Source organism: Felis catus, chromosome C1 (genome assembly GCF_018350175.1).
Source record: "Felis catus isolate Fca126 chromosome C1, F.catus_Fca126_mat1.0, whole genome shotgun sequence".
In the NCBI taxonomy this organism is placed as follows: domain Eukaryota; kingdom Metazoa; phylum Chordata; class Mammalia; order Carnivora; family Felidae; genus Felis; species Felis catus.
Genome location: NC_058375.1, coordinates 127918343 through 127945275, shown reverse-complemented (window position 1 = coordinate 127945275; position 26933 = coordinate 127918343). Strand labels below are relative to the sequence as shown.

The 26933-nt window shown below is 40.7% G+C and overlaps 1 protein-coding gene across 7 annotated transcripts in view; it reads right to left on the bottom strand.

Moving 5' to 3' along the window:
- Positions 1–26933, bottom strand: part of THSD7B (thrombospondin type 1 domain containing 7B) — a 1583202-nt gene that overhangs the window by 1100276 nt on the left and 455993 nt on the right. For all 7 annotated transcript variants that reach the window (XM_045033714.1, XM_045033716.1, XM_045033715.1 and 4 more), the window contains one exon: positions 21687–21783. The gene's annotated coding sequence lies outside the window, so the exon portion shown is untranslated. The remainder of the gene's footprint in view (positions 1–21686; positions 21784–26933) is intronic.

The following is a 26933-nucleotide window of genomic DNA, read 5'->3' as shown; positions in this document are numbered from 1 at the left end:
TTCTGTCTCAAGACTGCTTTGTCTAGTCAGGCTTTTTTGTGGTTCTAATATAAATTTTAGAATTATTTGTTCTAATTCTGTGAAAAATGCCATTGGAATTGTGATGGAGACTGCACTGAATCTGTAGATTGCTTTGGGTAGCAAGGCAACTTAGCAGTACTCATTCTTCCAATCCAAGAGCATGGAAGAACTCTCCATATAGTTGGGTCTTCTTCCATTTCTTTCATTACTGTCTTAGAGTTTTCAGTATTTGGTCTTTTTGCCTTTTAGTAAAATTTACTTGTAGGTACTTTATTCTACTTGATGCAATTATCAATGGGATTGTTTTCTTGATTTTTCTTTCTCATAATCTGTTATAAGTGTATAGAAAAGTAACAATTTTGTATATAGATTTTGTACCCTGCAATTGTACTAAATTCACTTATTAGCTCTAATAGTTTTTTGGTGGCCTTGTAAAATAAGTTTGAAAGTGTTCCTTTCTTTTCAGTTTTTGGAAGAGTTTGAAAGGGATAGGTATTAAATCTTCTTTGAATGTTTGGTCTCTTGTCCTTTTGAATTTGGAACATATTCCTCTGTCTCTTCATTTTTCCAGGTTCTCTGGGTTTCTTCTTATATATTAGATGAAGGAGCTACCTCTCCCAGTCTTGAAGGAGTAGCCAGATGTAGGAGATGACCTGTGGGGCTTGCAAGCATAATCCCCCCACCTCACCACCACAGCAGGCACTCCAGGGCTGGGTACACCTGCTAGCTGGGTGGAGCCATGGCAGCAGAGCAGGAAGGGCATGGCATTGCCAGCCTGTGGTGCAGCCATGGCATGGGGAGAAGAAGCATTCACCTGGTTGTGGTGTGGCCACACAGACCCCGCTTTTTAATGGTCACTGAGCATTGGGTTCACTGTGCACAAATGAGCTGTGGAAGTAACACATTTCCATTCCTTATATGCTGGGCACATTGCCAAGTCCCTGACTTTAGGGAACCAACACAATGTCCCTTCCAGTCAGTGCTATGACTGGCTTGGAGGAGTCTCAGAAGCACTGGCAGGAAGGTATGCCAGGTGTCCCCTGCTGGGCAGTGGACCTTCTAGCTATCCTACATCCCTATGCTCCCTAGGCTTCTCTAACCATAATGTGAACAGGAAGCACCTGGGGAGTTGTTACAATGCAGATTCCTTGGGCCTGCCCCCAGAAATTCTGATTCCATCAGTTCAGGGTGAGCCCAGCTACCTGCATTCATAACAGGTAAACTGGGTTTGCCTCTCCCAGCCACTCCCCGCTCCTGGTTCACACTTCTGTGTCATTTCCTCCTCTTGAGTATGTGTGGGACCTGTGACTTGCTTCTCAACCAATGAAATATAATAAAAGTGATGGAATCACATTCCTATGACTAGGTTATGTTATAGAAGACTCCATCTTGCTAGAAGACTCACTCTAGAGACTTCTTGCTGGCTTGATGGAGTAAGTGGCCATGTTGGAAAAGCCTGTGTGGCAAAGAACTGCAGGCAGCCTCTAGGAACTGAGGCAGCCTCCAGCCTCTCCCAGCATGAAGTCACAACCTTCAGCCTGACCACCACAAGGATGCGAATCCTGCCAACAACCTGAAGGGCAGGATTCTTCCACAGGTGGATTCTTCCACAGCCTAGGCAGGCAACATTTCAACTGTAGCCTCATAAGAGGACACAATCCAACTGAGTCCTGCCTGGGTTCCTGACCCATGAAACTGTGAGATAACAAACACAGGTTGTTTTAAGCTGCTAGATTTGTAGTAATTTGTTATGCATCAATAGAAAAGAAAAAAAAGGTGCTACAGAATGAATGTTTGAAATTCATATGTTGAAATATTATCTCCAATGTGATGATGATTGGAAGTGGGCCTTTGGGAGGTGATTAGGTTATCAGGGTGGAAGCCTCATGAATGGGCTTAGGACCCTAGAAGAAGAGGTCAGAGACACAGTTTGCTTTTTTCATCATATTAGGATACAACAAGAAGTCAGCAGTCTGCAACCTGAGAGTCTTCATCAGAACTCAACGATGCTGACACCCTGATCTTGGACTCCCAGCGTCCGCAACTATAAGCATTAAATGTTTGTTGTTTAAGCCACCAAGTCTGTAGTATTTTATACAGCAGTCAGAGCTAAGGCACTAGGTGACTCCTATTTATGCAGCAAAGTGACCCTATACCTTGTGACCAAGTGACCCTGGTGCAAGTAGTGGACCCTACACCTTGAGAACCACTAATCCAAGTCAAGGTGAGGCTAAGCCTCAAGGGGCCCCCAGTACTAATCTGTCTTGAACCAAACCCTAGAGGTCTTCTTGACATTCAATACCTGCCTGGCTCCTGGATGGGGAAGAAGGAGGTTCTTCAATTCTTCAGGAGTGCCTTGGAGTTTCACTACCACTGCCTCCTGCCCCCAGGCCGCCATCTGATTGTACAATCCACAGGTGGCCCAGCACCATACATGTGGAAACCAAAGAGCAGACACTTGTAGTTTGTCCCTTTCACCACCCTTGGAGGTTGTAGGGAGCATCCTGGAAAATCTCAGGGGTCTTAAATGTCTCTACTTGGTCTTCTAATACCTAATTGATCACAAGATTAGCTTTTAAATGACAAAAAAGACTGACAGGTACATTTATGTTTAAGTGTCTGTATTCCTCTCCTACACACACACACACACACGGGGGGGGGCAGGGACATAATCACTGTACATAAGGGCAGGGGCATTTTCTGTGGTGCTCACTGGTATATCTCCAGAGCCTAGAATTTTATGTGACATATATTAGTAGGAAGGAATGAAGGATGGATGAGAGGGAGGAGGGTGGGATACTGTAATGGTCTCCCACCAGGACAGTGCTAATCTAATCAATAAAACTAACACCAATGTTAATGGGTGATCATAGTTTCATCCTTTTATGCCTCAAAGTAGTAGCCAGTAGAAATATTCCAGGACTCTGACACAGTGTTTCACATTCCAAAGACAGCTGTCCATTTCATCCCCTTTCAGGGACAGCGGGGCATTTTAACTGCACATTCATCTGTCATAAAATGCCCCTGGTGCCCTCAATTAGCCACAATTTGCAGCCAATTGAAGACAGCATGCATATTTTTAGAAACCCTTACAGTGACACACCACTGTTCACCCATGAGACTTCCCCTGATAATTCACTTCCTGTCAAACAGTGGAGTCACACAACCTGGATGGCCCATTGGGGGAGAGCCTCATTAATGCACAATAGCCTTAATGGGCCAATCTTTAAACAGACTACCTAGTAAGGAAGCAGATTAATAGAACCAAGTCTGAGAGAGAAGTTTCTCTTTAACTTTTAATTTTCTTTTCTGGCTAAAGACAGGTCTGTGATGTGATTTTAACATGGCTTTTTGCAGGTCCATATTTCTTTAGCAGTAACACCTGCTTCATGGCAGTATTTTTCCTCCTTCACCATTTCTCTAGCTTTGGGGATCAACTTTTTTCAAATCTATCTGCAGATAAGTCTGACGAGCTTCCTGCATTATTTATCCTCAACTAAATTAGGAAAACCATTACCAACTTGCCTGAAGTTTCTTGGCAAGTCTAACCATTGAGCATACTGATGTCCTGTTTAATCAAATAATTTATTTACAGAGAATTGACATTTCTATTCATACTTCGCATTACAAAATGAAGGAGGAAAGACAAACCTCTTAAATCTCTAGTCTTTAATTTGGAACCTGCTTCACCCCCACTTCCTCTCCTCACCCTGGGGAGTGGGGTGGAGGCAGAAGGGAAGGCACTAGAATATGCAATAACCAAGGTCTGCCTGGCACACTGTGCCTGTGTGTGCATGTGTGTGGGATAATAGTAAGGATTCTGTCTTGCACCATACATTTTCCCTGCAGCGTCATGCTCAACTAAGCTCTCAGAATCTACTCTAGGTTCCAAATAAAAGATAAGAGAGAAGCATTGAGTCAGGCTGTCTGCCCCTGGGGTTTTGGTGAATGCTGACTCCTTGCCTCTGTACATGAACCAACAAATATTAAATGCTTATTACGTGCAAAGGATTGAACAAGTAATATGTGAAGACAAATGGCCACCAGGTGGGAATAAGGGAACTATTATGTGCCTCAGCACTAGGCATTGACACACATTTTCCCCTTTAATTCCTAAGAAATACAAATGTGTCCTCCCCCATTTTACTTAGGTGAAAACTGAGGCTCAGAGGAGTTAAGTAACTTGCCCAAGGTCACACAGCCAATTCTGAACCCAACCCCATCTTCTTCCTGCTATATCACAAATTATCTCCGGTCTGCTACTAACGACCACTCTTCTCCACATGGCTTCTTCATTATGTTTCCACCTCCATTCACAAACAGTCAAGGCTCTGTCTGGCTCTTTTTCAAAAATACTTCAGGATTAGGGCTACTCTCCGTCACAGATAACTTCCAAAAGGGTTGGTATTTGAGGTTACCGATAAATTCACCCAACAAGTGAGACCAGATTTTGGAAGAACAGGATGATACATCACTAAAGCAATCAACATAAACCTCCACCCAGTACAGCTGAACAAGCTGTAGGATATGAATCTTCCTACCAAGAGCTGAAAAACAAGTATGTGACCCCTAAGAACAAATTTAGGTGGCACAAATTCTTAAACACATAACTTTTATTTCTTCAATAGAGGCCTCTTGTTAAATTGGCCAAATAAACAAATAAATGAATCAATAAAACTTCAAAGGAAATAAGGACCATAGAGAAAGCTTAATGTGTTCTTTCTTTGCTTTCACCAATCAAATCAACACCCTTCCCAGGTGCTTTGGGGTGTCTCTTGATCTTCTATGCATTTGCCCATAAGAGCAATGACATTTGTTGATTATACTCATTTGGTTTTTAGAGGCCAAGGTGGATTGTATTCGCCTTTTCTATTAGCCTAGCAATACCTCCGTGTATTTTTTGCAGTAGATTTTCTGAACAGCAATAGGTTCTAATCAATCTTCCCAGCTTCATTTCTCAGAATCTCACAATCTCCTCAAGGAACATTTCAAACCTGATTTATCATCATTACCAGACCCTAAATATTCACCAGATTCTATATTATTTATTACACCTAGTTAATTTCCCTGTTCTGGCCCTATGGGTCAAATCACAGAGCACGTGAAAGATTATCCCCACAGTATGTCATGAAGACTCTACTGTAACGCACAGTCACATTTAGGAAGAAGCATTACACACACACACACACACACACACACACACACACACACACACACACACACACACACCAGAATAACTGTGAACCATAGCTGAGCCCCTCTGCTTCTCTTCAAGATTCTGTCCCACATCCAGGCACTTTCCCCTTGCTCAAAGCACCTCCTGAACTCATGCACACAGGGGCAAGCAATAGCAACTTCCCCATCTCCCTCCAGTGGGGCAAAAGCTCAATCTATGCTACTATATTAAAGAGCCTGGTGGGGCACCTAGCAGGGCACCTGGCTCAGTCAATTAAGCATCCGACTCTTAGTTTCAGCTCAGGTCATGATCTTGCGGTTTGTGGGTTTGAGTCCTGCATCAGGCTCCATTCTGACAGTGTGGAGCCTGCTTGGGATTCTCTCTCTCTGCCCCTCCCCTGCTCGCTTGCTCGCTCTCTCTCTCTCTCTCTCTCTCTCAAAATAATAAGATAAAATAATAAAATAAAATAAAATAAAATAAAATAAAATAAAATAAAATAAAATAAAATAAAATAAAAAGAGCCTGGCAAGAAACTACATGGGAAAATGTTATTCTAGGTCAGTCCTGTGTAAGAAGAAAGTATCCTAAGGTTATGTAATGAGGTAAGAAGTGGAAACTGGTTATAGTACTACCCTTCTGGGATAAAATTACACCCCCAGGTTGACCCAACTGAGAAAACAAAAAATCTCCCAATAGTGAGCCTCTGAAGGAGACATGTCCTACACAACCCCCTTCATGCCACCCCACAGGCTGCCCATGGCTTTTCAGTCCATACCTCCCAGCTCCATCCCCTCTCCCCAAATGAAGAAACTGGCTCAGCCATGAAACATTCAAACTTTGTTCCATCCGAAGCACACAGCAACGATAGAGGGGGTTCCATTTGCATTCCCTTTTAGGAAAACATCTCTAGCTCATACAGGGTTCTGTACTCTTAGAAGATCTTTCAGATCTTTCAGAGCCTGACCCTGCCCAGGAAACAGCTGTCTGGTGTGTGTTAGTGAATGGAAGCAGGCTCACCCAGGACTAAAGCTCCAAGACACCAAAGATATGTTCTGTGTTGCTCCAGATGACAGAACTTGAACCAGAGAAGTTGTTACACAATGAGTTTCTTCTCAACACAAGAAAGAGTTTCATACAGAATCCCATTCAGAACAGTCTGTCTTGTGGAACAGCTAAAGAGGGTCGGTAACAACTGCCAAGGTACGGTACATGAGAAGCAGCCTAGACACCAGCTAGGACCGCTTCTAGCTCAAAGTTGGTGTGACCGTGAAGAGATATTCTACATTGAACTCACAGAGCCAAAGCATTCTGTACCTGAAACAGATTTCTGAAATCATCTCATCTAGATACTGCAAATTAGCGAGCCCAGGCTAAATTTAGCCCAGGGGAAAACAGGTTTATTGTTTCATCCAATATTTAAAAATGTTCATTCAAAATAAAGAAAAGATTTTGCATAAAATCGTGATTTTTCAGCTTTTCTTTAAGAAATAAAAATTAGAGTATCTGGTCGCATGAGGCCTGTATTCAGCTTGAAACTAAATAGTGGCTGTTCTTTTTAGATGGGGGCTATGCTGTGCCACAGTCCCCACCATCCTCCATTGCCCAACAGCCTCACATTAAAGTTGAGATTTGATTTTCTGTTTTATTGTTTTGTTATGTCTTGCTTTTGTTTCAAGGTCTCTTTATTCACATGTATTTTCTGTCTTCCCTGTGGCTATGAGTGTTTGCCTCTGTTGGCCTAGTGAAACCCTAGATAAGCTAAGGCTCAGAGCGGTTAAGTGACTTGTCCAAGGTCACCAGCCAGCTAGTACAAAACAAGGAGCAAAACTTAGGTTCTCTTGTGATCCAATGATCCATCTACTTGGCCACACTGCCAGCATTTAGACAGCTTATTTCCCTGGACTGATTTGACTATTCACATCCACGTTGTGCAGAACTATCCCTCTACACTTCCATTTAATATACCCTAGTGATATAGTTCCATGTTTGTCCTTAAAAAAACAATAATAGCAAAATAACAAAAAAAAAAAAAAACCCTCTTCTTTCCAGCTGATTTTGCAAGTAACTAGCACCCAAAGACCAAACACCCTTTTATGTGTCCAATAAAAAAATCGATCTGATGAACACATAAGATTTCAATCTTCCTTGAAAAATCAGGAATAGACCAAAACCTTATTATTTCAGACTCTGCACTGATAGTCCAAATCAATAGTGCAAACAAGATTTCTGGGGGAAAGGTTAAAGTAATTGGGCAGAACACACTGGTGTCAAGCCACCATGAGCACTTTCAAAGCAAAGAATTAAATACAAATAATTGATAAGCTCATTATAAACAGAAAAGAAATTAAAAGAAAGAAGAGAATTAAATACAAATAATTGATAAGCTCATTATAAACAGAACAAAGAAGTCACTAGTCCACCTTACACCTGTCAAAATGGCTAACAGTAACAACTTAGGCAACAAGAGACATTGGCGAGGATGCGGAGAAAGAGGATCTCTTTTGCATTGTTGGTGGGAATGCAAGCTGGTGCAGCCACTCCGGAAAACAGTATGGAGGTTCCTCAAAAAAACAGAACTCAGGGCACCTGGGTGGCTTAGTTGGCTAAGCATCCGACTTCAGCTCAGGTCATGATCTCACAGTTCGTGGGTTCGAGCTCCGTGTTGGGCTCTGTGCTGACAGCTCAGAGCCTGGAGCCTGCTTTGGGTTCTGTGTCTCCCCCTGTCTCTGCCCCTCCCCTGCTCATGCTGTCTCTCTCTGTCTCAAAAATAAATAAAAACATTAAAAAAAGATTTTAAAAAATGAACTACCCTATGACCCAGCAATTGCACTACTAGGTATTCTTCCAAGGGATACAGTTGTGCTGTTTCAAAGGCACACATGCATCCCAATGTTTACAGCAGCACTATCAACAATAGCCAAAGTATGGAATGAGCCCAAGTGTCCATCCATGATGAATGGATAAAGAAGATGTGGTGTATGTGTGTGTGTATATATATATATATATATATATATATATATATATATATATAATGGGGTATTACTCGGCAATCAAAAAGAATGAAATCTTGCCATTTGCAACTACGTGGGTAGAACTAGAGGATATTATGCTAAGTGAAATTAGTCAAAGAAAGACAAAAATCATATGACTTCACTCATATGAGGACTTGAAGAGACAAAACAGATGAACATAAGGGAAGGGAAACAAAAATATAAAGACAGGGAGGAGGACAAAAGAGAAGAGACTCATAAATATGGAGAACAAACTGAGGGTTACTAGAGGGGTTGTGGGAGGGGGGATGGTGTAAATAAGGAAGGGGCATTAAGGAATCTATTCCTGAAATCATTGTTGCACTATATGGTAATTAATTTGGATGTAAATTTTTAAAAATTAAAAAAAATTTTTTTTAAAAAGAAGTCACTAGTCCTGGCTGTAAACAGCAGCCCTCCCGAAACTCTGCGGGGTGTCCACACTGATAAGGGTAAGCAGGGGGAGCATGAAGACTTGCAGAGATAGAGCCATGGGCTCCCAGATTAGCATACTGTGCCTAGAGCTTGCCCAACCTCCTGTCCTCCATTTTAAGAAATAGTAAATTTCCTGGCTGTTTAAACCACTTTAGGTGGGAACTGTGTTCTTTACAGTTAAAAATATTCTGTATTTGCACAAGCCAGTGTGTTCAAAGCAAGTAAGTTAGAGGAACTTTCCACGTGAAGCCAGTGTTGTTGTTTTTTAAATTTTTTTTTAGGTTTATTTCTTTTTGAGAGGCGGGGAGCACCTGGGTGGCTCAGTCAGTCAAGGGTCCAACTTCAGCTCAGGTCATGATCTCATGGTTCATGAGTTCAAGCCCCATGTTGGGCTCTGTGCTGACAGCTCAGAGCCTGGCGTCTGCTTGGATTCTGTGTCTCCCTCTGTCTTTGCCCCGTCGCCCACTCAGGCACATGCTCACTTGCTCTCTCAAAAATAAACATAACAGATAAACAAACAAATACAATTTTTAAAAAAGAGGGGGAGAGTGAGGGAGGGGCAGAGAAAGAAGGAAACACAGAATCCAAAGCAGGATCCAGGCTCTAAGCTGCAGCATAGAACTTGATGCGGGGCTCAAACTCATGGACTGCGTGATTATGACCTGAGCCAAGTCAGACACTTAACCAAATGAGCCACTTAGGAGCCCTGCCAGTGTTTTAATCCATCCCTACACAGAGTTGTTGTTTTTTTTTTTTTTTTAATTTTTTTTTTCAACGTTTATTTATTTTTGGGACAGAGAGAGACAGAGCATGAACGGGGGAGGGGCAGAGAGAGAGGGAGACACAGAATCGGAAACAGGCTCCAGGCTCTGAGCCATCAGCCCAGAGCCTGACACAGGGCTCGAACTCACGGGCCGCGAGATCGTGACCTGGCTGAAGTCGGACGCTTAACCGACTGCGCCACCCAGGTGCCCTCAGAGTTTTTAATCAGAGCAGAAAGAGCAACTGTTTGCAGCTGCAAAGTTCAGGGTTGTTTTGTTTTTGAGTACAGCTGAAACATAATGTTACATTTGTTTCAGGTGTACAATATGGTGATTCAACAAATTTATACACTATGCTATTTTCACCATAAGTTTAGCTCCCATATGTCCCAATGTATCACTATTATAATATCATTGACTATCTTCCTTATGCTGTGCCTTTTATCCCCATAACTTATTCATTCTATAACTGGAAGACTGTCTCCCACTCCCCTTAATCTACTTGGCCCATCTCCATCCCCCCTCTCCTCTAGCAATCATCACTTTGTTCTCTATATTTATAAATCTGATTCTGTTTTTTCTGTTTATTATTTTCTTTTTTAGATTCCACATATGAGTGAAATCATATGGTATTTGTCTTCATCAATGTAACTTATTTCACTTAGCATAATACCCTCTAGGTCCATCCATGTTGTCTCAAATGACACTATCTCATCCTTTGTTGTGGCTGTGTAATAGTCACACATATATATGTGAATATATATATGGAAAATATAAGGAAGATGTGGAGTGTGTATGTAAATATACATTGGTCTGTCAAGGATACTTAGGTTGCTTCCATATCTTGGTTATCATAAATGACGATGCAATAAACAGGGGTGCATATATCTTTTCAAATTAGTGTTTTCATATTCTTTGGATAAATAACCAATAGTGTAATTATTGGATCATATGGTATTCCTATTTTTAATTTCTTGAGGAACCTTCATACTGTTTTCCACAGTGGTTGAAACCAGTTTGCCTTACCACCAACAATGCACAAATGTTTTGTTTTGTTTTGTTTTCCCACATTCTAATTTCTTTTCTTATTTTAGCCACTCTGACAGTATAAGGTCATATCTCATTGTAGTCTTGAACTGCATTTCCCTGATGATTAGCAATGTTGAGCATCTTTTCTTTCATGTGTCTGCTGGCCATATGTATGTCTTCTATGGAATAATATCTATTCAGATCCTCTGCCCATTTTTAATTGGATTTTTAGGCATTGAGTTGTATAAATTATTTATTTTGGATATTAATCCCTTATTATAATCTGAAAATATCTTCTCCTAGTCAGTAGGTTACCTTTTCATTTTGTTGATATTTTCCTTCACTGTGGAAAAGCTTTTTATTTTGATATAATCCCAATAGTTTATTTTTGTGTTTTGTTCCCTTGCCTCAGCAGACATATCTAGAAAAATGTTGCTATGGCCAATGCCAGAAAAATTACTACCTGTGTGCTCATAAAAACAAAGAATTTTTATGTTTTGGTCTCACATTTAGGTTTTTAATACAATTTGAGATTTTTGTGTATGGTGTTAAAAAGTGGTCCCTTTACATGCTGCTGTCTAGTTTTCCCAACATCATTTATTGAAGAGACCATCTTTTCCCCATTGTATATTCTTGCTTCCTTTGTCATAGATTAATTGACTATACAATCTTAGGTTTATTTCTGTGCTTTCTATTCTGTCCCATTGATCTGTGCATCTATTTTTGTGCCAGTACCATACTATTTTCATTATTACAGCTTTTTAGTATATCTTGAAATCTGGAATTGTGATACCTCCAGCTTTGTTTTTCTTCCTCAAGATTCCTTTGGCTACTTGGGGTCTTTTGTGGTCCCATAAGACTTTTAGTATTATTCGTTCTAGTTTTGTGAAAAATGCTATTTGTATTTTGATAGGGATTTCACTGAATTTGTAGATTGCTTTGGGTAGTATGGACATTTTAACCATATAAATTCTTTCAATCCATGAGCATCACATATCTTTCCACTTGTTTGTGTTTTATTCAATTTATTTCATGAGTGTTTTCTAGTTTTCAGAGTACAGGCTTTTCAACTCTTTGGTTAAGTTTATTCCTAGGTATTTTATTATTTTTGGTCCAATTGTAAATGGTGTTTTCTTAATTTCCCTTTCTGTTACTTCATTATCAGTATGTAAGAATGCTACCAAAGTATAAATTTTGTATCCTGCAACTTCACTGAATTCATTTATTACTTTGGGTAGTTTTCAGTGGTGTCTTTGGGGTTTTCTACATATAGTACCATGTCATCTACAAAGTTTTACTTCTTCTTTAGCAATATGGATGCCTCTTATTTCTTTTGCTTGTCTTATTGCTGTGGCTAGGAAATCCAATACTATTCTGAATAAAAGTGGTAAGAAGAGACATCCTTGCCTTGTTCCTGATCTTAGAGGGAAATCTCTCACTTTTGCATCACTGAATATGAAGTTAGCTATGAATCTGTCATATGTGGCCTTTATTATGTAATAGTATATTCCCTCTTACCCCATTTTGAGAATTTTTATCATGAATAAATGTTGAATTTTGTCCAATGCTTTTTCTTCATCTATTGAGATGATCATATGATGTTTATCCTTCCTTTTGTTGATGTTGTGTATCAGGTTGATTGATTAGTGAATATTGAACTCCCCTTGCATCCTTGGAATAAATCCCACTTGAACATGGTATATGATCCTTTTAATGTATAGTTTAATGCAGTTCCCTGGTATTTTGTTGAGAACATTTGTATCTACATTCATAAGGACTAGTGGCCTTTTCTTTTTTTGTGTGGTGTCTTTGTCTGGTCTTGGTATCAAGGTATTGCTGGCCTCACTGAATGTATTTGGAAGCTTTCCTTCCTCTTCTGTTTTTTGGAAGAGTTTGAGGAGAATAGATATTAACCCTTTTTTAAATTCTGGTAGAATTCCCCTATGAATCCATCTAGTCCTGGAGTTTTATTTTTTGGTAGTTGTTTTGACAATCAATTTCAATACTTGTGATTGGTCTATTCAGATTTTCTATTTTTCCCTGATTCAGTTTTAGCTTATGTGTTTAGAGGGATTTTTCTATGTTTCTTGGGTGGGCCATTTGTTAGCATAATATTTTTTTATAGTATTCTCCTATAATCCTTTATATTTCTATGGGGTCAGTTGTATTTCTCCTCTCTCATTTCTGATTTTATTTGAATTCTTTCTTTTCCTTGATGAGTCTAGGTAAGGGCTTATCACTTTTGTTTATCTTTTCAGAGAACCAGCTCTTGGTTTCACTTGTTTTTTTCTATAGTTTTTCTAGTCTCTATATCATTTATTTCTGCTCTGATCTTTATTATTTTCTTCCTTCTCACCCTGGGCTTTGTTGTTCTTCTTTTCCAGCTCCTTTAGGTGTGATATTAAATTGCTTATTTGACCTTTTTCTTATTTCTTGAGGTTGACCTGTATCACTATATATTTCCCTCTTAGAACTGCTTTCACTGTGTCCCAAATATTTCGGACCATTGTGCTTTAACTTCATTTGTCTCTGGGTATTTTTTTTTATTTCTTCTTTGAATGCTTCACTGACTCACTGGTTGCTTAGTATCATATTGTTGGGCCTCCACATGTTTGTATTTTTCCAAATTTTTTTCTTGTGATTTATTTCTAGTTTCATACTGCTGTGATCAGGAAAAATGTATGGTATGATTTTAATCTTATCAAAATTATTGATGCTTATTTTGTGGTCTAATACGTAACCAAGTGTGGAGAATGTTCTGTGTTCTCTTGGATATAATGTGTCTCCTATTGTTTTCAGATAGAATGTGCTGTCTATATCTGTTATATCCATTGGGTTAAATGTGTCATTCAAGGATAGTGTTTTGTTGATTTTCTGTCTGGATGATCTATCCACTGATGTAAATGGGCTGTTAAAGTACCTTACTATTATTGTATTACCATCAATTTCTCTCTTTATGTTCATTAATATTTGCTTTATGTTTTTAGGTGTTCCAGTGCTGGGTATATATTTAATACTTCTTACATACAATTGTTTGACTGATCCTTCTATCATTATGTAAGAAAGTTCAAAGTTTCTTTCTTACAGTTCATACCCAGATACTTGTACCTGCGTAAAGAAAGGAGGTTAGCAAACTGGGAAAAACATGGCTCTGGTATGAGAGAGTCTTCGGTTCATCTCAGCTCTGCCACTTATAAATTCTGTGACCACAGGAAAGTATCAATATCAATAAATTATGGGAAAATACACATCTTACATCATTGTTCCGAGAATTCAAGTAATTGCAATGTACAAAATATCTAGCGCACAAGATAGAAGCATAATAAATAAAAGACATTCTTGGAGTGCCTGGGTGGCTCAGTCAGTTAAGTGTCTGACTCTTGGTTTTAGCTCAGGCCATGATCTCATGGTTCATGAGTTTGAGCCCCATGTCAGTTTCCATGCTGCTGGTGTGGAGCCTATTTGGGATTCTCCCTCTCTCCCTCTCTCCTTCTCTTCTCCTCCCCTGCTCACTTGCTGTCTCTCTCCCTCTCTCAAATAAATAAATATACTTAAAAAATACATATTCCTTTTCTTTTTCCACCCCTTCTTCTAAGAAGTCTTTCCAGATCTCCTGAACCAAAGCTCCAGATACCCCAATTGCTACAGCTTCTATCTTACCCCTTTCCTTCCTTCCCCTCCAACTCCACAGGTGTTTATCTACCCCTGATATGTTTTGTGTGGTTGATGTATGTTTTTCATTGTCTCCATTTACTGGTACTTACTATGAATCAGCTACTGTTATGACACTTAATCCTCATGACCATAATCACCCCGTGAGAAACATGACATGCTTGTTTTATAACTGATGAAATGAGGCTCAGAGAAGGGATACAAACATGTCCATGATTTTTTAAGGTGAATTAAGAGCAAGGAATTCTAGGCCAATGTGGCTCCAATGGCTAGGCTCTTAGCTACTTCATTACACTGCCCATCCAAGAAGTAATTTATATATGTGTATCTGTATGTCTCTTCCAACAGACCAAGTTGTTCAAAAAAAAACAGACCATTGTTTTCTAAGGGAAGGTAGGTAATGCAAGAACTGAATAGTTGCCTATTCTAAGCCATCACTGACAACACACACTTTTGTTTGCCCATTGTGCAAGCCTTCTTGAGGCCTGGGATACACAAAAAGGCATAAGACTCTGTTCTTGCTCTCAAGAGACTCAAAACCAGATGTAGAAATAGGATCTCTGCACAGAAAGCAATATGAGATAGCATATCTTATTTCTCCAGGGAGAATTGCCAAATCCAAGTGCCATAGGAGATCAGAGGAAGAAGGTCATCAAGAGCTGAAGTGAGACGAGCAGAAGTGAGGGAAACACTGCAGGCCCATGGAGATTAAGCGGAACTTTAGGAGAAAGGTCCTGTGTGCACAGGGGAGGGGGAGGTGATGTTGAGGGAGGGAGGCGGCAAGATTGGGGGCAACACAGAACAGAGAAGGTGCCAAAGATAAATCCGGATAATTAAAGTGGTAAGAACAGATTCTAATCAGGAATATCCTATTGGAATAGGCAAAAGAGTCTAGCATGAACTGAACTCAACTTTAATTATACAAAGATGACTGGGCATTTGAAAGGAAGGGTGAAGGAATAGGGAGGGAACAAATGGGGGCTCAGTAGAGTCCAGAAATGAAAAATGACAAAAGGCAGGAAGTGGTTGGTCCATGTGAAACCCATCTGGGTTTGCTATCTGGTGCTCATTAAAGTCAGACTCCTAACCTCTCACTGAGACTGAGAAACAGGGACCCTATCTTCAGGTGTTGACTGTTAGAGTAAATTCTTTTACCATCCTTGAGTTTTCTCAGGCAAGCACTTTAAGGGGGCTAGGGTCATCCTAGGTATGCAATCTTAAGTTGTTAGAAACTATGCTAGTGTTTGTTCAAGTCTTTATAGACCAAGGATGAGGCCTAGTGGAGAAGAGGGCTCAGAGGAACCTGGCTGCCATTTGGTCAAGGACAGCCACTGTCAGGAGGCAGCTTTTAGCCAGCTGGCCTGGAACTGACAGAGTTCTCTACATAGAAGACTAGATTGAAATGAGAGGTAAAAAACCAGGCTGGTGATTTTGAACTCTTGTAAGCACCAGCCCTCAGCTGTCCAAGACTGAGTGAGGGGTTTCCCAGCATGAGAAACAATTGGAATTAAAATGGAAAAAAAATGGGAAAAATCAGGCAAAAACTTGGAAGCATGAGGCACCTGGGATGAATTATTGAGCAGGAAGGCTTTGTAAGAATTAGTGGTTTCAGGTGATTCCTCCTGCTGTACAACATTAAAGACCCCAAGCCTCACTGGCCATTTAGAGGATCATGTTGTGTGGTGTCACTGTGCGATGGGCATACTAGTTCTGGCCATCTTCATCAATGTTCTAAAGCTTCTGAGCCAAGACCAGGTCTGCCTCCGTTGCTTTGAGGACCTCAAACACACAGCATTGTGCTTTGTGAATTATCTGAGAAGGTAGGACCACTCACTGCTAGATCTGCATTTAAAGCACATGGAGTGATTTGACTTCAGAGAAGGAAGGACCGGGTTGGAATGCCCTCCCCACCAGTATCTAGCCATGTGAGTCTGTACATCTTTACCTTCCTTAAGACTCAGTGTCCTCATCTGTAAATAGAGATTAGAAACCACCTAGCTCACAGGGTTAGTGGGAGAATTAAATGATATTATGCATGAAAGGACCTTAACAGGGTGCCTGTAATATATCAAACATTAAGTGAATAGCACCTATTGTTGTAATTGTGGTAGTTGTTTTTCTTGTTAAGCACGGAAAAGAAGCATGAGTTTATTCATAGTGTTTAAAGGTCAACATCCTGAAACATTTCCGCAGGGTTAGATTTTCAGGTGAAATAAACAAACATGAGGAATCTGTCACATAAATAGAAGCTGACCCTGGGTCCCTTAGACTTATGTAATGGCCACTCAGAGACTTCTGGAAAAACAAAGTAGACTCGTGAAAGATGCTTGTATTGCCCTGAGTGCCATCCATCAGATGGAAAGGCTTAACCTCAGATTTTATTTTCTGTGTTAAGGGAGGACCACAAGAGGGGGAACAAAATTCAATTAACAAAAGCATAATTGATTTCAGAAATCCATGAACACAGAGCATCATTCTTGCTCCTCAAGTAAAACACTATCAGCATCAAGTGTGGTTAACACAGAGTCAAACATTTATTTATTAATTTTTTAAAAATATGCTCTTTTAAAGCCTTGGGAGCAAAGTACAATCAAATCACTCTGTAAAATATTGACACTAGATTAGTGCTGAAGTGATGAACAAAATCCAAATAAGCAGTGCAGCAAGGCACCTGTCAAGGCCCCGCCAATCCCAGGAGGGGTGGTGTGAGCCTCTGGTTCAAGATCCTTTAAAACACCAGAGCGTGGCCCGAAACAGCAGTCCTGTCACTATCCTGACCACATGGGCATCTCCATGTGACCCATGGGCCTTCTCCTGGACTCACAGCCCTGAATAAATCCTGGCTTCATCACTGGCATGTTCTAGTACCAGACGTGACCTCTCTAAAGCCTCAGTTTTCTCAGCTGCGCAATGGGGAGGAAAAGATTTACTGTGCAGAATTTTTTTTGAAGATTAAGAGGAAATGCATGCAAAGTCCTTAGTTCAGTGCCTGGCACACAGTGAGTACCCAACAATTTTCTCCTCTTTGTCCTCTGAAACTCTTAGTCCCCTGACTCTTCCAGACTGCCAACTCACACCCCTTCCCATAACATTACAGTGCTGGTTTAGCAATTATATCTCATTGCATCCGTATCCATTTTTCCAACCTAACAAGATAAATTCTTTAAAGCCAGAGATGGTTGATTATTTAATAAGCATATAGCATGTATGTACCAATATCAGCTCTAAATCTTTACAAACATTGACTTAAGTCCTCATAACAACCCAATGAGGCTTTTAATATGATTCCTGTTTCAAAGATGAGGAAACTGAGGCACAGAGCAATTCAGTAACTTGCAGAGGTGGCAGCCTGTCAGCTGCTGTGCTGAGACTTGAATTCTGAACTCATGAGAGCTGGCTCCAGAGACCATGCTCTTCACCACCAGACCCCCTGTACTCTAGACTTCTGTGCCCACAACCCCTCCCACACGGAAGGTCCTTAACAAAGACCTGTCAATACAAAGATGGTTTAGTCAACAAGTATCACTTTCAACATGAGGAAACTGAAAAACAACGAGGCTGCATAGTTTGTCCTGGGTCAAAAGGACAACTGGGAAGTTGATTATGGCCCAAAGTGTCACACCCCCAGTGGCTTGCTCCTCTGGCCACACCATCTGGATGGTCTTTTGAGGGAGGACTTGCACACTGATGGAAGGATAGGAAGAGAAGACCTTTGATCAGACCTCTGTCCACAATCCCACACCACGGGTAGGTGAGGTCCACATTTCCTCACCCCATGACCTCACCCACCATGTCCCAAAAGCGATCCTCACACTTTGGGTCAGCCATTCCTACTTACTGGCTTTTACTTTCAGATATACCTGGTGTTGCGCATGTACAAGAGAGCCAGCTGAAGTGGAGGCCAGGCGAGTGAGACAGAGCAACAGAGCCCCAGCCCAGATGTCTCACAGGCTACTGCTGGCTGCAAACCTTCACCAACTTAAAACAAGCATCTCACTTACTCAAGGTTTTCCAAACCAAATTCTGCTTCTGGCGTGGTGTGGAATTTTCTTTCAGTGATGATTTTACAATTTTTCACCACTCAGTAGTTTTTAAATATTTTTAACATTTATTTATTATTTTTGAGAGACAGAGACACAGTGTGAGTGGGGGAGGGGCAGATAGAGAAGAACACACAGAATCCAAAGCGGGTTCCAGGCTCTGAGCTGTCAGCACGGAGCCTGATGTGCAGCTTAAACCCATGAACTGCGAGATCATGACTTGAGCCGAATTTGGACACTTAACCAACTAAGCCACCCAGGCGCCCTGTAGTTTTTAAAAAAACTCAAGAGAATAAGGGGCACCTGGGTGTCTCTATTGGTTAAGCATGCAACTCTTTTTTGTTGTTGTTGTTTTTATTTTTTTTATGTTTATTTATTTTTGAGAGAGATGGAGACAGAACAAGAGTGGGCTAGGGGTAGAGAGAGGGAGACACAGAATCCGAAGCAGGCTCCAGGCTCCAAGCTGTCAGCACAGAACCCAACGAGGGGCTTGAACCCACGAGCTGTGAGATCATGACCTGAGCTGAAGTCAGACGATCAACCGACTGAGCCACTCAGGCACCCCAAGCATCCAAGTCTTGATTTTAGCTCAGGTCATGAACTCTCAGTTCATGGGAATGAGTCCCACGTCAGGCTCTGTGCTGACAGTGTAGCGTCTGCTTGGGATTTTCTCTCTGCCTCTCTTTCTCTCTCTCTCTCTCAAAATAAATAAATAAACTTAAAAAAAATAAAAATAAAAGCTCAAGAGAATAAGTCCCTAATTTTAACCATTTAAAGTCTATCAATATGTTACCTTGTGATCCCAAGAAAACTCACTATTGTATACGTAGCAATGTGGGCATAGTCTTAGGATTCAGAGCCCTGGGTTCAAATCTTGACCCCTGAAGTTGGTAGATGTGGGGTACTAGGCTTTGTGCCTCAAGTCCCTCAGATTTAAAAGGGTAATAATCACAGTATCTACCTCATAGGCTTGTTTTGAGGATTAAATGAATTTATGTGCATGTGTGTGTGTATACACACACATGCACATAAATACACATATATATGTATTGTCTATACAATATGTATACATAGACATACCTATACTTGTATAACTATATGCATAGCTATACATGTAGTTACAGGTTGAACTGTGCTGCTGCAAAATCCACACACTGAAGTCCTAACCCCCAGGACCCCAGAATGTGAACTTATTGGGAGAATGGGTTTTTACAGAGGTGATCAAATTAAAATGGAGTCATTAGGATGGGCTCTTGTCCTGTATGACTTATAAGAAGAAGAAATTTGGACACAGACATGTGAAGACACAGGGAGAAGACAGCCATCTACATGCCAAGGAGGGAAGCCTGGAACAGATTCTCCCACAGCCCTTAGAAGGAATCAACCCTGTCATCACCTTGGTTCAGACTTCTGGCCTTTAAACTGTGAGAAAATAAGTTTCTGTTGTTAAACCACCCAAATTTGTGGTCCTTTGTGATAGCAGTCCTAGAAAACGTGTGTGTGTGTGTGTCTGTGTGTGTGTGTGTGTGTGTGTGTGTGGAGAGAGGCATCACCTCTCAAAAAGGTACCCAGAACATGTAAGTAGTACTTAAATAATTAACTATTAATAGTAGTACATATGTTATTAATCAGAAAGTACATAGCTTTACACTACACTTTTTAAAAATGAAGACCTGTGGAATAAAAAATGGCACAAGAGGAAATCTAGGGTGTCTGTAGTCTGCACGTACTCCACCGAAACACCAGGCCAGCCAGGTTCATCTCCTCGGATCTAGACCCAACCACAAGAGCCGCGCCATAACCAGAAATAATAGAGTCTCTCTACAGCTTGTTCTAAGTCCTGCTTTTCCCTGGCTGTTATAAGTCAAACGAGAACTTGTATCATCATTGATTTAATGTTGAAACAAACACTTCCTACTCTTCTTTCCAGCTTCCAAATGAGTTTAATGAGAATGTATTCTGTTACACAAAGGCAAGCTACCAAAAACAGTTACATTTTATAGCTAATTATCTGCAAATTCATCCCAGTATTGTGCAACCAAATCACAGTGGGCATGATTGGGATTTGGGGAAGTGAGGCTAATGTAAGATTGGAACTGCTATCAATAACCCCTTACTGCATATTTTGTGTTAACCAAACCAGTCTCATTGTCCCTCACTGACTGTTCATAAGTAAATTACAAACTTGAACTCCTGATGTAATATAGATTTTTACTAGTATGAATTCCTGATTCAAATCTGTGTCTGAATTAGAGAACAACAGAAGATTATGTTTGAAAAAGAGGGAGATTGTGGTGGTTAACTTTAAGTCACCTTGACTAGGCTATAAGGTGCCCAGGTATTTGGTTGAACATTATTCTGGGTGTGTCTGTGAGGGTGTTCCTAGATAAGATTAGCATTCGAATCATTAGATTAAGTAAAACAGAACACCCTCTCCAGTGTGGATGAGCCTCATCCAATCCCACTGGGGGCATGAATAGAACAGAAAGGGATGAGTAAAGGAGAATCCTCTCTCTCCCTCTCTGACCATCACCAGAGCTGGGACATAAATCTCCTGCCTTCAAACTTGGGCTGGAACTCACACCATCAGCTCTCCTGGCTCTCAGGCCTCAAACTCAAACCCCAACTACACCACCAGCTCTTCTGGGTCTCCAGCATGCTGATTGCAGAACTGGGACTTGTCAGCCTCCATAATCACATGAGCCAATTCCTTATAATAAATTTGACAGAGGTAGAGATGGGACAGGAGGGGAGGGAGGACCAAGGGAGACAGAAAGGGAGAGGGAGGGAGACAGAAAGGGAGAGGGAGGGAGACAGAAAGGGAGAGGGAGGGAGACAGAAAGGGAGAGGGAGGGAGACAGAAAGGGAGAGGGAGGGAGACAGAAAGGGAGAGGGAGGGAGACAGAAAGGGAGAGGGAGGGAGACAGAAAGGGAGAGGGAGGGAGACAGAAAGGGAGAGGGAGGTCTCCTGTTGGTTCTGTTTCTCTGGAGGACTTTGACTACTAATGTAGGAGCTGTCCTGTTACTAGTTAATATTGCCCATATCATGCTCTTTGGCAAAAACTGCTTTTTGAATTTCATTCAAATAAGCTTTGCCTCCTGTAAGCATCACAGCACTATTCCTTTCTGATGAGTAAGAATGATGGCCAGGAAGATCAGACACAAGGTTCTGTTGACCAACAGCAACAGCACAGACCCATACGTCTGGTATCTTTGCTTTCTCTTCATCCTTAGGGCCACGTTATAATTGCTAAACTGGTTTACTAATTGCATTGCACACACAAAATTGTTTTTTGGAAAAGAATAAGCATAGTCAATAAATAATTTTGGTTAACCTACAATCCAAATTTCATCTGTGTCTACCTTTATATGATAATGGTCAAGTACTTTCCATGAAAGAAATAAGTGAACAATGTTTGGCTTTTCTTTCCCCCTCTTTTCTCTGTTCCACGAGTAGATAGGTATTTCCTCCAAACAACAAGTGAATAACATTAAAAAGTATGGTTTGAAAATATTGTATCACCTGACAGTCTCTGAAGCATCACCATGTTCTCTATAATTATTTTTAACTGTAGGCTCAACAGGCAGATATATTGGCTTATCTCTTGCTGCCCAGGTTCCTGAAAGACAAAACATAGCAATTACTGTTAAAGGAACAAATTATAAAAAATCATACATCTTTAATGAAAGGCACAGGAATAGAAATCTAGCTCAGCTGATTCCCAGTTTGAGCCTCTTCTAAGCCTATCCTGCCAGTAATTCTGGGGGGAGTAGACAGAACCTTGCACTGGGGAGTCAGGATCCCAGTGTTCAGGATCCTGGGGTTCCAGTCCTATCCCTGCCTTTAAGCTGCTAGATGACCATGGGTAAGTCAGTTATTCTTTGCAGATCTGAAACATCTGTACAACTGGGAGTCTGGAATATATCATAATTAAGGCAGTTTAGCATAATGCTTAGGGTATGGGTCCTGGACCAGCCAAGGTGACCCTGGATAAGTTACTTCACTTCTTGCTTCTGTTCCTTATCTGTGAAATGGAAAGAACATCAGACTTCACTCAGAGACTTTTTATAAGATATAACCAAATTAATGCATGTAAAGTGCTCAGAGTGGTACCTTGCCCAGGACAAAGCATTCTTGAAATGTCAGCTATTATGATGATCTCCAAAGTGCCTTATCATTTAAAAATTATTCACATTGACTCTGATACCTCTGCCAAAATTCTTAACATTCTAGGATCTCATCACTGAGATAGAAAGTGAACACAGAAAGAAAATGTTGAAATTGAAGAGTCATGTTTTTCTCCTTATACATTTATGTTAATAGGTTAAAAGCAACAGAAATTTCACAAGGAACCAACACTGCTAAAATAGCCATGTATATAATGAGCAATTTTATGAGGCAAATGCCTTAAAAGAAGTGGGAAGAAGATGGAAAAAGTGTCTTTCAGAGAAGGAAATAACATTCAGTAAGCAACCAGTTTCTCTTGGGTCCTCTACAAACCCATTCCATTACCCTCCAATATCACTGTAAAGCAATTGGTACTATCCCCATTGTACAGACAAGGAAACTAAGGATCAAGGAAGCTAATCAGAGTTCCAAAAGCATATGGCTCTTCAAACAGAGACTCAGATGCTACCCAGACCTGACTGCAAGACTGATTTCTTCCATACCAGAGTCTGGCTCCAAAACACAGGTATTCCTTACTCAGGGTGATGGTGGGTAGGGAGAAGCTGATTTTTATAGAACAAACTCTAATTTAACTGCAACGCAAAAATTTTCTCTTTAAAAGACCCCGTGCTTCAGTTGTGGTATAAAGCAAAAAAGAAAAAAATAAAATCTGCAAAATATTATATCACCTCCTAATTTCTTATTATCAGTAACAGGAAAGAACAGTTGTCAAGTTAAAGATTGAGGTGGAATAGATCATTGGAATGCAATGGAAAAGAATTTGACATCAATGAGCATAAAAAGTACTTCTTAGGGAATGTAGTCAATGGTAATTATAATAGCACCATGTGGTGACAGATGGTAGCTACAACTGCGGTGAGCACATCATAATGTATAGACTTGTGGAATCACTATGCTGTACGCCTGAAACTAATGTAACACTATATGCCAACTATACCTCAATTAAAATAAAATTTAAGTCAGATGACCTAAGTTTCAGTCCTACTTTTGACACTTACAAGCAGAATACAGTCACAACCTCAGAGTTGAATAAAGAAGGGTCTTCCTCATCATCTATGAGGTTGGAGTAAAAGATGAGAAAGACTCCAGTTTCTGCAGTGATCATTCTAATTATTTGGTTTTGTCTTCAGAAAGAGTGTTTCTTAAGTGTCTTACAAGTTTGAACACTCAGATACAATCTGAAATAGCACCTTTACAAATTCTTTCATGACCCCTCCCATCACCAGGCACAAGTGGGAATTCACATCCACTCCCAGACTTGGGTGTCATAATTCCATATGCATCTACAAGACTTGACTGTCTTCTGATATGAGGTGGCAAAGCCCAGGAAGCAGACACAACCCCCCTCATTATCTTTGTATCCCCTACACCTGGAATTGCAGTGTGCTGAGTTACATGCTCAGTAAAGAATTGTTGACTGAGTAAGATAAATCTTGGAATTCAATTTATCTGTGCCTGGATAGAGACCCAGCTACATAATTTTGCCCGGAGAAAAATGCAAATTCAGGGCCCTTTGTTTAAAAAGCTAAGGGAAAGAAGTGATGTTAAAGGTGCTTTTTCCATTGTGGTCTCTCCCTTCACTTGTCATGGTGTCTTTTATTTGCCATTTCATGTTACTGTAAATAAAGAAAAATTAGGGGCGCCTGGGTGGCTCAGTCAGTTGAGCTTCCGACTTCGGCTCAGGTCACGATCTCACCGTCTGTGAGTTTGAGCACCACGTCAGGCTCTGTGCTGACAGTTCAGAGCCTGGAGCCTGCTTCGGATTCTGTGTCTCCCTCTCTCTCTAACCCTCCCCCGCTCATGCTCTCTCTCTGTCTCAAAAATAAAATAAAACATTAAAAAAATAAAGAAAGAAAGAAAAATTAAACATTTAAGTTATTAGCAAGAATATTGTTCATCTTTTTTTATATAATTTTAATTTTTTTAATGCTTATTTATTTTGGAGAGACAGCGTGAGTAGGAGAGGGACAGAGAAAGAAGGAGACACAGAATCCAAAGCAGGCTCCAGGCTCTGAGCTGTCAACACAGAGCCGGACACGGGGCTTGAACCTAGGAACCGTGAGATCATGACCTGAGCCAAAGTCAGATACTTAACCAACTGAGCCACCCAGGTGCCCCAGAATGTTATTCATCTTTATACTGTATAATGTTAGCTTTAAATGCAACCATAAGAGACTTCATAGGTCATATGCCCATGAAGTCAGCCCAGTTTGAGTATAGTTCAAACAAATTAAGGGATAAATGACAAAATTCAAGTTACCACCTAGCATGAGCTTACAAAACAGTAGCAAGCAAAGTCAAGAAAATCTGCCTGTGATAGGCAGAAGGCGTTGTGGAATAGCTTTCTTCAACTTCTAACAACATTGAGAAAACCTTCCATTTAACTGACTGCAAACCCTATTTACTCCCATGGAGATGAAGTCCTTCATAGTACATAAAATGTTCAAATAAGCAAAGTTTCTATCTTCTTTGGAAAAAAGAGGAATAGAGAAAATATGCCATTAATATAAAGAATTATGGATGGAGAAAATTGCTGGTTTTTATTTACTCATATTCCATTCTACCTTCATGCATGCAAGAAGCTGGCAAGATATTATATCATAATCATGGACTCCCCTAGCAGCCTGAGTATCAATGGCTCCTATTGTTCTAAGGTTTTCACAAGCCCATGAGCTCCCAGATTGCATCTCGAAGAAAAAGAGCAGGCGCTAATTACATTGCATATTTATTCTTCCCCCACACCACCATTACCCACATAATTCCCTGTGGGTTCTCATTAGCTCAATCAGGGCTGGGGCAGGGGGGATACAATTTTAAGCAATTTCAAATAAATATGGTGTTTGCTACCACCACAAAATTTGGCAAAATTCTAACCTTACCCAAATACACTTTATCTCCCACTTCTGAAGAAACCGGATAGCTTTTTTGTTGTGCTTAGACTTAATCAAGGATAATAGCTCTTAAATAATATCAACCTAGGTGGCTTGCAGTTTGGTGTTTTCTTGGAAGTGGAACCAGGAAAAAAAAATCCAATTTAAACATAATTTTTGTTGGGCTCTTAAGTGATAACTGTGAAGATAACATCCAATAACTCTTCCGTGGTCCCTTTCTTCTTCCACTTTATAATCTGAATTACCCAGAATCCTTATCTTTTAATCCTGTGCAAAGTGTAATAAATGGTGCTATAAGAAAAGGATTTTCCTGAAGGGTCAGTCATACTCTGGGAGAAGGAGCTTAATTAATCCAGGTTCTAATAAGTTTTATTTAATGTTTAGAGAAATATTCTTCTTGTGTTTCCATACTCAAAGCACCTAAAACTTCTCTTAACATAAACAAGAGCAGTGTAAGAGCCTCTCCTTTTCCCTGTCACCTCATTATTAATTCATCTGGCTTGAGAATCTCAGTTCTAATCAGGGAGATGGCTCCTGCAGCTACACTACACAATCAGCTTGGTGCCAAAATGGCCTCATGCAATCACCCTTCTCAAATCCACCGAGGACTCTTGATGAAGAAAAGCATTTGGAAGGCAACACCATACGCGGATACCCAGTTCTCAGGGTCCAATGGCTGCAGCTTGGAGGTTCATACCCTCTGTCTTTTCACGAGCATCCAGTCTCGATCTTGAGGAAGATCAGGCCAAGCAGGAGAGGGAGACCTAAAGAGACCTCCAGAGAGGACCTGAGTAGGCAACCTAGACCAGAGCCAAGCCTGGCCACCCAAGGACTGAATGCAGTCCCCCAAAACACTTTGTTTTTCCCACCTTCCTCCCTCTGTCTCAATACATAGTCTTGTAGTGGTGGCTAACATGTAAATAATAGAAGTATTCACATAAAACTCCATAAACAGGAGGCCTGTATTCTGGACCTGTTAAAACTGGTAGGTGCTGAGGTGAAGCAGCCATATTTCCACAAGACACATGCTTCTTGTTCTCTGTCATTCCTACGCCACCAGGCTAGTTCATCCTTTAACCTGCCTACCTCCTATAGATACCTGAATTTGTTCCCCTAAGTCCAGAACTCAGGGTTGTTCACATGGGCCTTTTCTCCAAGTACCTCCAGATGGTGGTTGGCCTGGACCAAAATGCCAGAGAGGCAATCAGCGCATTAAGAGAGAAAGAGATACAAAGCAAAAGCTTCACCCAAATGGTTCTATTTCTAGAAACTGAAATAGAGAAACGATCAGGCATCATCACTCCTTCATTCAATACGTATTTACTGAGCACCCACCATGTGCTTGGTACAGTTTGAGGAGCTAGAGATGCAATAGTAACAGGAATACATTCCTGTCCTTACCAAGCTTCCCTTCTCTTGTGGGACAGGCAATAACTAGAAAAATAAATATGTATCCCATTCGGCAAAGGTACTGAGGGACTAAATATACAAAAGGCTGATGGCCAGGTTATATATAAAAATAGAATTCTGACCTGCAACCTGCAGCCACGTGCCCAGGAAACCAACCCAGGAAGCCAGCCTTCTGTAAGTCAGACTTGTACGAAGTCAGACCACAATCTCTAGCGATAGTCCAGGAATCCAAACAATAACCCTTGTAACAATCGGCCAAGACTTGATTAATAACTGGCAG